At 40.7% G+C, this 13,335-nt stretch overlaps 1 protein-coding gene across 3 annotated transcripts in view; it reads left to right on the top strand.

Annotated features, from left to right (window-relative positions):
• LOC128645807 (signal transducer and activator of transcription 5B) overlaps positions 1–13,335 on the top strand; it is a 981,630-nt gene that overhangs the window by 949,832 nt on the left and 18,463 nt on the right. The window lies entirely within an intron of this gene.

Raw genomic sequence — 13,335 nt, 5'->3', positions numbered from 1 at the left:
GTTTCATTAAAGGAAGGAACTCGGCTAAAAATATTCGCAAAGTAATAATGTTGTTGGATTATTTTTGGAATAGAGATAAATTAAAGAAAGATAAATACGCTGATCTGGCTCTTCTAACAGTAGATGCAGAAAAAGCCTTCGATTCCATTACATGGCAGTATCTTTTTTCTGTGTTAGAAAGATTTGTTTTTCAAGGGCAATTTCTTCATTTTATCCATAAAATATATCGGAGGCCGGTCTCTTATTTACTGATTAATGGTATATTATCTCCCAAGATAACTCTTGGTAGGGGAACACGGCAAGGGTGCCCTTTGTCTCCCCTGTTGTTTGATATTGCGTTAGAGCCTTTGGCCATTTGGCTAAGACAAAACATAAGTGGTATCTCAATTGGCTCACAAAAATTGAAAACGCTTTTGTATGCTGATGACATGTTACTCTTCTTAGATACTGCAGTGTATCATATTCCATTAGTTATGCAAATTTATGCTGAATTCAGTTCATTCTCGGGATATAAAATTAACTTTGACAAAAGCGAGTTACTTTGGATTCATAAATCAAAAACAAGTTGTTCAAATCATCCCTTTAAAGTCGTTGATAACTTTAAATATTTGGGAATAATCCTACACAGAAACCCCCAAAGATGGTACGACCTGAACTTTGTATCCCTATTTAACAAAATAAAAACCAATCTGGAGGTATGGGCCTCTTTTCCCCTATCTATAACAGCACATGTTAATATAATAAAAACTATTGTGTTTCCCCAAATTTTGTATCCACTACAAAATCTTCCATTGTTCCTCTTAAAAGCGGATCTTAGAAAAGTTGAGCAATATGTATCTAAATTTATTTTGGATAACAAGAAATCACGCATATCTTTGGTGAAGCTGACGCAAAGAACAATTTTTGCGGGCTTAGCTCTTCCTAGTTTAAAAATATATAATATTGCCATGTTAGTTAAATTTGCCCTTGATTGGATTTCTGATTCCAACAATTTTGCTACTATTGAACTAGAAACTCAATGCCTTTCTCATTAAAAGCTATCCTACATAATAGAATCAAACAGCTATCTCCTAAGATTGCGAAGTTTTCTTCTATCAAAAATATAATTATAGCCTGGCATAAATTTTGCAAGGAATTGGAAATAGATCCGCACTTTTCTAAATATCTGCCTATAAGAGGTAATCCTGAGTTCATGCCTGGAATTCAACATGGAGTCTTTAAAAAGTGGGAAGAGAACGGGCTGTCAAGGGTTTCACAGGTTTTTGTAGACTCATGGCATGTGTATCCAGCAGGTATTCTTTTTCAACAATTTAATCTATCAAGGAACAATCTATTTGCGTATTTTCAAATTAGACATTTTGTGCAGAAATTACAGTTCGGGGAGGATTGGCTATCTGAGTGGGTCAAGATTGACACATGTATTGATAGATTTTCAAATGGTAAAACCTCAATTTCACTTATATATGATATAATGTTAGCCAAACAGGGCGCACTAGGAGTAGAGAAAATATGTAAAAACTGGGAGAATACTTTTTCCAACTTAAATCCGGAAGTGGTTGTCCAAAGTTTTGTAGCAGTATATAAATGTATTCTTCCCATGCCTGTAAAAGAGTCTCACCTGAAACTAGTTAATAAATATTATTTACCTCCGTCCAGAATGGCACAATATTACCCTTCTCAATCTTTTTTGTGCCCAAGGTGTTCCCACAGCAAGGCTAACCTAATACATATGCTATGGTCATGTCCTAAGACGAAGCAATACTGGCTAAAAATACAGTACTGGGTTAATCGGTCCTTTAACGTAGGTAGCCATTTTACTCCTGAGCTGGTATTTTTTCTTAGAATAGAGGACCAAATAAAAAATGTTTTTTCTCTTGTTAAGTGTATTCAGTCCACGGGTCATCCATTACTTATGGGATATATTCCCTTCCCAACAGGAAGTTGCAAGAGGATCACCCAAGCAGAGCTGCTATATAGCTCCTCCCTTCACATGTCATACCCAGTCATTCTCTTGCAACTAACATAGTAGGAAGGTGTGAGAGGAGTGTGGAGTTTTTATACTTAATTATTTCTTCAATCAAAAGTTTGTTATTTTAAATGGCACTGGAGTGTGCTGTTTTTTTCTCTCAGGCAGTATTTAGAAGAAGAATCTGCCTGCGTTTTCTATGATCTTAGCAGAAGTAACTAAGATCCACTGGCTGTTCTCGCACATTCTGAGGAGTGGGGTAACTTCAGAAAGGGAATAGCATGCGGGGTCCCCTGCAGATGAGGTATGTGCAGTAGAATATTTTTCTAAGGAATGGAATTGACTAAGAAAATACTGCTGATACCGATGTAATGTAAGTACAGCCTTAAATTCAGTAGCGACTGGTATCAGGCTGATGAATGTATGTGCAATAAGTAATTTTCTAAGGAATGGAATTTGACTAAGAAAATACTGTTAATACTGAAGTAATGTATGAGCCTTAACTGCAGTAGAAGCGACTGGTAGCAGGCTTATTAATAACACTACATAACTTTTAAAATGTATGTTTAAAACGTTTACTGGTATGTTATTCGTTTTTGTGAGGTACTTTGGTGATAAATCTTTTGGGGCATGATTTTTTCCACATGGCTGTCGTATATTTCTGCATAGAAACGGTTAACTGAGGTTTCCCACTGTTGTAATAGGAGTGGGAGGAGCCTATTTTAGCGCTTTTTTTGCGCAGTAAAAATTCAGTCACAGTCTTCCTGCTTCTTCCTCCTTGATCCAGGACGTCTCTAGAGAGCTCAGGGGTCTTCAAAATTCATTTTGAGGGAGGTAATCAGTCACAGCAGACCTGTGACAGTGTGTTTGACTGTGATAAAAACGTTAATTGTTAAATTGATTATCCGTTTTGGGTATTAAGGGGTTAATCATCCATTTGCTAGTGGGTGCAATGCTTTGCTAACTTAATACATTTACTGTGAAAATTTGGTTGCTATAACTGATTTGGTTCATTGTTATTTCAACTGTGACAAATTTTTGTGCTTCTTAAAGGCGCAGTAGCGTTTTTTATATTGCTTGTAAACTTATTGAAAGGATTTTCCAAGCTTGCTAGTCTCATTGCTAGTCTGTTTAAACATGTCTGACACAGATGAATCTGTTTGTTCACTATGTTTGAAGGCCAATGTGGAGCCCCATAGAAATATGTGTACTAAGTGTATTGATGTCACTTTGAATAAAAGTCAATCTTTATTTGTAAAGAAATTATCACCAGACAACGAGGGGGAAGTTATGCCGACTAACTCTCCTCACGTGTCAGTACCTTCGCCTCCCGCTCAGGAGGCGCGTGATATTGTGGCGCCAAGTACATCAGAGAGGCCCATACAAATCACTTTGCAAGACATGGCTGCTGTTATGACAGAGGTATTATCTAAATTGCCAGAATTAAGAGGCAAGCGCGATAGCTCTGGGTTAAGGACATCGCGCGCTGATGATGTGAGAGCCATGTCCGATACTGCGTCACAATTTGCAGAACATGAGGACGGAGAGCTTCATTCTGTGGGTGACGGATCTGATCCAGGGAGACCGGATTCAGAGATTTCTAATTTTAAATTTAAACTTGAGAACCTCCGTGTATTGCTAGGGGAGGTATTGGCGGCTCTGAATGATTGTAACACGGTTGCAATTCCAGAGAAAATATGTAGGCTGGATAGATACTTTGCGGTACCGGTGTGTACTGACGTTTTTCCTATACCTAAAAGGCTTACAGAGATTATTAGCAAGGAGTGGGATAGACCCGGTGTGCCCTTTTCCCCTCCTCCGATATTTAGGAAAATGTTTCCAATAGACGCCACCACACAAGACTTATGGCAGACGGTCCCTAAGGTGGAGGGAGCAGTTTCTACTTTAGCTAAACGTACCACTATCCCGGTGGAGGATAGTTGTGCCTTTTCGGATCCAATGGATAAAAAATTAGAAGGTTACCTTAAGAAAATGGGGCCTAGTTATCAAGCCGTCAACCTCAAATACGCTGGAATTCCGCAGCGTATTTGTGGCGAGGCTGATACGCCTTAGTTATCAAAGGCTCGAGACTGGCAAAAGTAGAATTTTGTGACGTAAGCTTCGATCCGCCGGACTCAGTCCGACACAGATCGATTCTTACGTCACTCCAGATGTTCCGCACACAAGTGCGGCACATTCTCACTACTTTTGCTAGTTATCAAATGACTAGCAGGTACGCTCGGCACTTTTACGGCCCAGCGTACCTGGTTTTCAATCCGCCACCCTGTAGGCGGCGGATCCCATAGGAATCAATGGGAGTCTGACCATAGCGAAAGTACAAGTTCGCTGCTGACAGACATCCCATTGATTCCTATGGGAGCTGTCTACACCTAACACTCTAACATGTACCCCGAGTCTAAACACCACTAATCTGTCCCCCCTACACCGCCGCAACTAAATAAAGTTATTACCCCCTAAACCACCGCTCCCGGAGCCCACCGCAAGCTACTCTATTCATATTAACCCCTAAACCGCCGCTCCCGGAGCCCACCGCAACTATAATAAATGTATTAACCCCTAAACCGCCGCTCACTGAACCCGCCGCAACCTATATTAAATGTATTAACCCCTATCCTGCCCCCCCTACACCGTCGCCACCTATAATAAATGTATTAACCCCTAATCTGCCCCCCCCTACACCGTCGCCACCTATAATAAATTTATTAACCCCTATCCTGCACCCCACTACGCCGCCGCCGCCACTGTAATAAAATTATTAACCCCTAAACCTAAGTCTAACCCTAACCCTTACGCCCCCCTAACTTAAATATTAATTAAATCAATCTAAATAAATTAACTCTTATTAACTAAATGAATCCTATTTAAAACTAAATACTTACCTATAAAATAAACCCTAATATAGCTACAATATAAATAATAATTATATTCTAGCTATCTTAGGATTTATTTTTATTTTACAGGTACCTTTCAATTTATTTTAACTAGGTACAATAGCTATTAACCCCTTAAGGACCAGCGACGTACCCTGTATGTCGTTGGCCTTTTTTTGGGACTTGATTGTTTTATATCGCGGCCTTGCCACCAGCGTTGAGACTGCTCTATTCCACAAAGCCTGCTGGAGGGAGGTAATTAATAGCGTGTTCTTGCTAGACTTGTGCTATTATGTCCTGAAAAAACCCTTAACGACCAGTGACATATAGGGTACATTGTGGTCATTAAGGGGTTAAATAGTTATTAACTGTTTAATAGCTTACCTAGCTAAAATAAACTGAAATTTACCTGTAAAATAAATCCTAACCTAAGTTACAATTACACCTAACACTACACTATACTTTAATAAATTATTCCTATTTAAAAAATAAATACTTACCTGTAAAATAAACACTAAGATAGCTACAATATAATTAATAATTATATTGTAGCTATCTTAGGATTTATATTTATTTTACAGGTAACTTTGTATTTATTTTAGCTAGTTAGAATAGTTATTAAATAGTTATTAACTATTTAATAACTACCTAGCTAAAAGAAATACAAAATTACCTGTAAAATAAATCCTAACCTAAGTTACAATTAAACCTAACACTACACTATCATTAAATTAATTAAATAAACTACCTACAAATAATTACAATTAAATACAATTACATAAACTAACTAAAGTACAAAAAATAAAAAAATAAGTTACAAACATGTTAAAAATATTACAACAATTTTAAGCTACTTACACCTAATCTAAGCCCCCTAATAAAATAACAAACCCCCCCAAAATAAAAAAATGCCCTACCCTATTCTAAATTAAATAACGTTCAAAGCTCTTTTACCTTACCAGCCCTTAAAAGGGCCATTTGTGGGGGCATGCCCCAAAGAAAACAGCTCTTTTGCCTGTAAAAGAAAAATACAACCCCCCCCCCAACATTAAAACCCACCACCCACATACCCCTAATCTAACCCAAACCCCCCTTACAAAAACCTAACACTAATCCCCTGAAGATCATCCTACCTTTAGTCGTCTTCACTCAGCCGAGCCACCGATGGAACCGAAGTGGACATCCGGAGCGGAAGAAGTTAATCCTCCAAGCGGCGCTGAAGAAATCTTCCATCCGATGAAGTCATCATCCAGGCGGCGCTGAAGAAAAGTCTTCGATCCGGCCGATGTCATCTTCAAAGAGGCGCTGAAGAGGTCTTCTATCCGGGCGAAGTCATCTTCCAAGCCGGGTCTTGAATCTTCCTTCCGCCGACGCGGAACCTCCTTCTTCACCGACGGACTACGACGAATGAAGGCTCCTTTAAGGGACGTCATCCAAGATGGCGTCCCCTCAATTCCGATTGGCTGATAGGATTCTATCAGCCAATCGGAATTAAGGTAGGAAAATTCTGATTGGCTGATGGAATCAGCCAATCAGATTCAAGTTCAATCCGATTGGCTGATCCAATCAGCCAATCAGATTGAGCTCGCATTCTATTGGCTGATCGGAACAGCCAATAGAATGCAAGCTCAATCTGATTGGCTGATTCCATCAGCCAATCAGATTTTTCCTACCTTAATTCCGATTGGCTGATAGAATCCTATCAGCCAATCGGAATTGAGGGGACGCCATCTTGGATGACGTCCCTTAAAGGAGCCTTCATTCGTCGTAGTCCGTCGGTGAAGAAGGAGGTTCCGCGTCGGCGGAAGGAAGATTCAAGACCCGGCTTGGAAGATGACTTCGCCCGGATAGAAGACCTCTTCAGCGCCTCTTTGAAGATGACATCGGCCGGATCTAAGACTTTTCTTCAGCGCCGCCTGGATGATGACTTCATCGGATGGAAGATTTCTTCAGCGCCGCTTGGAGGATTAACTTCTTCCGCTCCAGATGTCCACTTCGGTTCCATCGGTGGCTCGGCTGAGTGAAGACGACTAAAGGTAGGATGATCTTCAGGGGATTAGTGTTTGTAAGGGGGGTTTGGGTTAGATTAGGGGTATGTGGGTGGTGGGTTTTAATGTTGGGGGGGGGGTTGTATTTTTCTTTTACAGGCAAAAGAGCTGTTTTCTTTGGGGCATGCCCCCACAAATGGCCCTTTTAAGGGCTGGTAAGGTAAAAGAGCTTTGAACTTTATTTAATTTAGAATAGGGTAGGGCATTTTTTTATTTTGGGGGGTTTGTTATTTTATTATGGGGCTTAGATTAGGTGTAAGTAGCTTAAAATTGTTGTAATATTTTTAACATGTTTGTAACTTATTTTTTTATTTTTTGTAACTTAGCTTTTTTTATTTTTTGTACTTTAGTTAGTTTATGTAATTGTATTTAATTGTAGTTATTTGTAGGTAGTTTATTTAATTAATTTAATGATAGTGTAGTGTTAGGTTTAATTGTAACTTAGGTTAGGATTTATTTTACAGGTAATTTTGTATTTCTTTTAGCTAGGTAGTTATTAAATAGTTAATAACTATTTAATAACTATTCTAACTAGCTAAAATAAATACAAAGTTACCTGTAAAATAAATATAAATCCTAAGATAGATACAATATAATTATTAATTATATTGTAGCTATCTTAGTGTTTATTTTACAGGTAAGTATTTATTTTTTAAATAGGAATAATTTATTAAAGTATAGTGTAGTGTTAGGTGTAATTGTAACTTAGGTTAGGATTTATTTTACAGGTAAATTTCAGTTTATTTTAGCTAGGTAAGCTATTAAATAGTTAATAACTATTTAATAGCTATTGTACCTAGTTAAAATAAATTGAAAGGTACCTGTAAAATAAAAATAAATCCTAAGATAGCTAGAATATAATTATTATTTATATTGTAGCTATATTAGGGTTTATTTTATAGGTAAGTATTTAGTTTTAAATAGGATTAACTTAGTTAATAAGAGAAATATTATTTAGATTTATTTAATTAATATTTAAGTTAGGGGGGCGTTAGGGTTAGGGTTAGACTTAGGTTTAGGGGTTAATAATTTTATTACAGTGGCGGCGGCGTAGTGGGGGGCAGGATAGGGGTTAATAAATGTATTATAGGGGGCGACGGTGTAGGGGAGGCAGATTAGGGGTTAATAAATATATTATAGGTGACGACGGTGTAGGGGGGGCAGGATAGGGGTTAATAGGTTTAATATAGGTTGCGGCGGGTTCAGGGAGCGGCGGTTTAGGGGTTAATACATTTATAAGAGTTGCGGCAGGGTCTAGGAGCGGCGGTTTAGGGGTTAGTAACTTTATTGAGTTGCGGGAGGCTCCGGGGGCGCCGGTATAGGGATAGAACAGTGTAGTTTAGTGTGAGTGCTTAGTAACAGGCTAGCAATAAAGCTGGGAAAAAGCCGAAGAGCAGCGAGATCGGATGAGTGATAACTGTCACAGTCCACTGCTCATCGCCCCGCGGCTTTTTGACAGCTTTATTTGATAACTTAGGCGTATTTTTTCAGGTCTGCGGCGGCGAAGGTAGGCGAGCTTAGGCGGGCGTATTGGGCCGGCGAAGCCAGAAAAGTAGACGGCTTGATAACTACCCCCCATAGTTTGTTCAACAAGGTTTTATCTTACAGCCCCTTGCATGCATTGCGCCTGTCACTGCTGCTGCGGCATTCTGGTTTGAGTCTCTGGAAGAGGCCATTCGCACAGCTCCATTGGATGAGATTATGGACAAGCTTAAAGCACTTAAGCTAGCTAATGCATTTGTTTCTGATGCCGTTGTACATTTAACCAAACTAACGGCTAAGAACTCCGGATTCACCATCCAGGCGCGCAGAGCGCTATGGCTTAAATCCTGGACAGCTGACGTGACTTCTAAATCTAAATTGCTTAATATTCCTTTCAAGGGGCAGACCTTATTCGGGCCCGGCTTGAAAGAAATTATTGCTGACATTACTGGAGGTAAGGGTCATACTCTTCCTCAGGACAGGGCCAAATCAAAGGCCAAACAGTCTAATTTTCGTGCCTTTCGTAACTTCAAGGCAGGAGCAGCATCAACTTCCTCCGCTCCAAAACAGGAAGGAACGGTTGCTCATTACAGACAGGGCTGGAAAGCTAACCAGTCCTGGAACAAGGGTAAGCAGGCCAGAAAACCTACTTCTGCCCCTAAGACAGCATGAAGAGAGGGTCCCCTATCCGGAAATGGATCTAGTGGGGGGCAGACTTTCTCTCTTCGCCCAGGCTTGGGCAAGAGATGTCCAGGATCCCTGGGCGTTGGAGATCATATCTCAGGGATATCTTCTGGACTTCAAAGCTTCTCCTCCACAAGGGAGATTTCATCTTTCAAGGTTATCAGCAAACCAAATAAAGAAAGAGGCATTTCTACGCTGTGTACAAGACCTCTTAGTAATGGGGGTGATCCACCCAGTTCCGCGGACGGAACAAGGGCAAGGTTTTTACTCAAATCTGTTTGTGGTTCCCAAGAAAGAGGGAACCTTCAGACCAATCTTGGACCTAAAAATCTTAAACAAATTCCTAAGAGTTCCATCATTCAAAATGGAAACTATTCGAACCATCCTACCCATGATCCAAGAGGGTCAATAACATGACCACAGTAGACTTAAAGGATGCCTACCTTCATATACCGATTCACAAAGATCATTATCGGTACCTAAGATTTGCCTTTCTAGACAGGCATTACCAGTTTGTAGCTCTTCCCTTCGGGTTAGCTACGGCCCCGAGAATTTTTACAAAGGTTCTGGGCTCACTTCTAGCGGTGCTAAGACCGCGAGGCATAGCGGTGGCTCAGTACCTAGACGACATTCTGATACAAGCGTCAAGTTTTCAAATTGCCAAGTCTCATACAGAGATAGTACTGGCATTTCTGAGGTCGCATTGGTGGAAGGTGAACGTGGAAAAGAGTTCTCTATTACCACTCACAAGAGTTCCTTTTCTGGGGACTCTTATAGATTCTATAGAGATGAAGATTTACCTGACGGAGTCCAGGTTATCAAAGCTTCTGAATGCTTGCCGTGTCCTTCATTCCATTCCACGCCCGTCAGTAGCTCAGTGCATGGAAGTAATCGGCTTAATGGTAGCGGCAATGGACATAGTACCATTTGCGCGCCTGCATCTCAGACCTCTGCAATTATGCATGCTAAGTCAGTGGAATGAGGATTACTCAGATTTGTCCCCTCTACTAAATCTGGATCAAGAGACCAGAGATTCTCTTCTCTGGTGGCTTTCTCGGGTCCATCTGTCCAAGGGGATGACCTTTCGCAGGCCAGATTGGACAATTGTAACAACAGATGCCAGCCTTCTAGGTTGGGGCGCAGTCTGGAACTCCCTGAAGGCTCAGGGATTATGGACTCAGGAGGAGAAACTCCTCCCAATAAATATTTTGGAGTTGAGAGCAATATTCAATGCTCTTCTAGCTTGGCCTCAGTTAGCAACGCTGAGGTTCATCAGATTTCAGTCAGACAACATCACGACTGTGGCCTACATCAACCATCAAGGGGGAACCAGGAGTTCCCTAGAGATGTTGGAAGTCTCAAAGATAATTCGCTGGGCAGAGTCTCACTCTTGCCACCTGTCAGCGATCTACATCCCAGCCGTGGAGAACTGGGAGGCGGAATTCCTAAGTCGCCAGACTTTTCATCCGGGGGAGTGGGAACTTCATCCGGAGGTCTTCGCTCAACTGATTCATCGTTGGGGCAAACCAGAACTGGATCTCACAGCGTCTCGCCACAACGCCAAGCTTCCTTGTTACGGATCCAGGTCCAGGGACCCGGGAGCGACGCTTATAGATGCTCTAGCAGCCCCTTGGGTTTTCAACATGGCTTATGTGTTTCCACCATTTCCACTGCTACCTCGACTGATTGCCAAGATCAAACAAGAGAGGGCATTGGTGATTCTGATAGCGCCTGCGTGGCCACGCAGGACCTGGTATGCAGACCTAGTGGACATGTCGTCCTGTCCACCATGGTCTCTGCCTCTGAGGCAGGACCTTCTAATTCAGGGTCCTTTCAACCATCCAAATCTAATTTCTCTGAGGCTGACTGCATGGAGTCATTGCTCGTATCAAACAGGAGAGAGCGTCGGTAATTCCAATAGCTCCTGCATGGCCTTGCATGATCTGGTATGCAGATCAAGTGAAGATGTCATCTCTGCCACTTTGTAGGTTGCCTCTGAGGAAGGACCTTGTAACTCAGGGTCCATTTCTCCATCCAAATCTAATTTCTCTGAAGCTGACGGCTTGGAGATTGAACGCTTAGTTCTGGCTAAGCATGGGTTTTCTGAATCGGTCTTTGAGACCATGCTGCAGGCTGGTAAGGCTGACGTAAATACCTTTATTGGTGTGAATCAAAGGGCTTCTCTTGGAGTAGGGTCAGGATTCCTAGAAGTTTGTCTTTTCTCCAGGAGGGTCTGGAGAAAGGGTTGTCATTCAGTTCTCTGAAAGGTCAGATTTCTGCATTATCTATTCTTTTACATAAGAGTCTGGCAGATGTGCCAGATGTTCAATCTTTTTGTCAGGCCCTGGTCAGAATTAGGCCTGTGTTTTAAACCTCTTGCTCCTCCTTGGAGCCTTAACCTTGTTCTTAAAGTTTTGCATCAGGCTCCTTTTGATCCAATATATCCAATAGATATTAAGTTGTTATCTTGAAAGGTTTTGTTTCTTATTGCTATCTCTTCTGCTCGGTGAGTTTCAGAACTCTCGGCTTTGCAGTGTGATTTGCCTTATATTATCTTTCATGCGGATAAGGCGGTTGTTCGTACTAAATTGGGGTTTCTCCCTAAAAATGGTTTTGGATAGAAATATTAATCAGAAAATTGTTGTTCATTCTCTCTGTCCCAATCCTCCTCCTCATAAGGAACGTCTGTTGCACAACTTAAATGTTGTGCATGCTCTAAAATTCTACCTTCAGGGACTAAGGATTTTTGCCAGTCTCCTGCCCTGTTTGTTTGTTTCTCAGGAAAGCGTAAGGGTCAGAAGGCTACTGCTAAGTATAATTTGTTTTGCTTACGAGACTGCTGTTCATCAGCCTCCTGAGAGAATTACAGCTCATTCCACTAGGGCTGGTCCTTTTCTTGGGCTTTCAAAAATGAAGCTTCTATGGAACAGATTTGCAAGGCTGCAACTTGGTCCTCTCTGCATACTTTTTCCAAATTCTAAAAATTTGATACTTTTGCCTCGGCTGAGGCTTCCTTTGGGATAAAGGTTCTTCAAGCAGTGGTGCCTTCTGTTTAGGTCTGCCTGTCTTGTTCTCCCTCCCTATTCATTCCATGTCCTCTAGCTTGGGTATTGGTTCCCACTAGTAATTGGAATGATGTTGTGGACTCTCCATGTCTTAGGAAAGAAAATAAAATGTATGCTTACCTGATAAATTTCTTTCTTTCCTGACATGGAGAGTCCACAACCCCAACCTTAGTTAGTTAGACAGTTATCTTTGACTAAACCTCAGGCACCTCTACACCTTTGTGTTATTCCTTTTTCCATTTCCCTTCAGTCGAATGACTGGGGATTATGGGTAGGGGGGTGACACTTAAAGGGACAGTCTACACCAGAATTGTTATTGTTTAAAAAGATAGATAATCCCTTTATTACCCATTACCCAGTTTTGCATAACCAAGACATTTATATTATTAATATATGTTTTAACTCTGTGATTATCTTGTATCTAAGCCTCTGCAGACTGCCCCCTTATTTCAATGCTTTTGACAGACATGCAGTTTAGCCAATCAGTGCAGACTCCTAAATAACTCCACAGGAGTTAGCATAATGTTATCTATATGACACACATGAAGTACTACTGTCTAACTGTGAAAAACTTGAAAACCACCTCTTAGCTCAGAGCATTTTTAAACAGTTTAGAAATCAGTTTGAGCCTAGCTAGGTTTAGCTTTTCAAAAATACCACCAAGGGAATCAAAGCAAATTGAATGATAAAAGTCAATTGGAAAGTTGTTTAAATCATGAAGTTTAATTTTGACTAGACTGTCCCTTTAACAGCTTTGCTGTGGTGCTCTTTGCCTCCTCCTGCTGGCCAGGAGTGATATTGCCACTAGTAATTGGAATGACGTTGTGGACTCTCCATGTCTGGAAAGAAACAAATTTATCAGGTAAGCATACATTTTGTTATCCTGGCATGCTCAAACAAGATACTATTAGATTTCTTTTAGAATTCTCTAGTTTCTATTGGGCAGTCTGTAGAAAGACTTATCAGACAGTTCTCTTAAGGGTCAGATTTCGACCTTATCCATTTTATATCACAAGAAGAGTGCCAAGGATCATGATATCCAGACCTTTGTTCAGGCCTTGATCAGAATTAAACCAGTTATTAGACTAGTTACTTTTCTGTGAAACCTTAATTTGGTTTTGAGGGTACTTCTAGCCATTCTATTTGAACATATGGATGGTTTAGACCTTCAGCTTTTATCTTTAAACTAACCATTTCTT

The sequence above is a fragment of the Bombina bombina genome, chromosome 1 (genome assembly GCF_027579735.1).
Source record: "Bombina bombina isolate aBomBom1 chromosome 1, aBomBom1.pri, whole genome shotgun sequence".
Classification (NCBI taxonomy): Eukaryota; Metazoa; Chordata; class Amphibia; order Anura; family Bombinatoridae; genus Bombina; species Bombina bombina.
The sequence above is the reverse complement of the archived record's forward strand: the minus strand, read 5'-3'. Positions and strand labels throughout refer to the sequence as shown.